This window comes from Dipodomys merriami, unplaced genomic scaffold, assembly GCF_024711535.1.
Source record: "Dipodomys merriami isolate MVZ:Mamm:240054 unplaced genomic scaffold, mDipMer1.0.p SCAF_1875, whole genome shotgun sequence".
NCBI lineage: Eukaryota > Metazoa > Chordata > Mammalia > Rodentia > Heteromyidae > Dipodomys > Dipodomys merriami.
Genome location: NW_027203243.1, coordinates 42,234 through 43,159, shown reverse-complemented (window position 1 = coordinate 43,159; position 926 = coordinate 42,234). Strand labels below are relative to the sequence as shown.

At 27.6% G+C, this 926-nt stretch overlaps 1 pseudogene; it reads left to right on the top strand.

Moving 5' to 3' along the window:
* Positions 1-377: 377 nt before the first annotated feature.
* LOC138830288 (U6 spliceosomal RNA) lies at positions 378-474 on the top strand (annotated as a pseudogene).
* Positions 475-926: the final 452 nt, after the last annotated feature.

Below are 926 nucleotides of genomic sequence, written 5' to 3'. Positions count from 1 at the left end.
TTTAGAAAATTTTAAGCTGCAGAAGTTTAGAAGTAGCTCTTAAGCAAGGCTTACTTTGAATCCATTAGCTCCACAAAGCTAACTCAGTTGATAAATAAGTACTTGAAAAGCCATTACCTTTGAACTTAGCTATAAAGGCTTCAAAATATGATCAAATTTAAAATGAAAACGTCAAAATAGTCATTGACAAAAAATTGCAAATATGAGCAATCGACCAAACAATATATAAGTTTTTTCCACTATACAAAGAAATTTAGAGAAATAAGATCAATAGCATTTTTAGTAACAATAAAGGTTCCTTGTTACAAATAGGCAACCAAGGATATATGCGTGTATAAAGATTACATCGTTAACTACTTAAATTTAGAGGATACTCCATGCTTCAGCAGCAGGTCTACACAAATTACAATACAGAGATTAACATGGCACTTGCACAAGGATGGCATGAAAATTTGTGAATTATTCCATATTTTTCATTCTTCAAATGCAATGAAAAACAGTTATTAAAAAGTTGATTAGAAAAATACAAGTGTAACAAAACCTGTAATTCATAGAATTAAAGGTTAGTTTGACATCAGTGTATTAAACTTTCACCTTCGAAAGGCCCTTACATAGCATAACCTTTAAAATACTTGAAATTAGATAACATTATCTTTTTATCCCAAAGAAATAAAATAATATAAAGGCTTAGGAAAAAGGAATCTTAAACTTTTCCTATATGGAATGTAATCTGAAAGGACACATTTATTAATGAACCTATATATTATAAAACAATGTAGACTTCAAAATATTATATCTAGAAGACAATGAAATAGATTATGGACTTTATACAAACATAGATACTTTTTTCAGACAATCACCAAGAATATCTTTAATTTCTATACTATTCTTTTCAACAGATAAGATAAAATTAAAAAAATCACAAA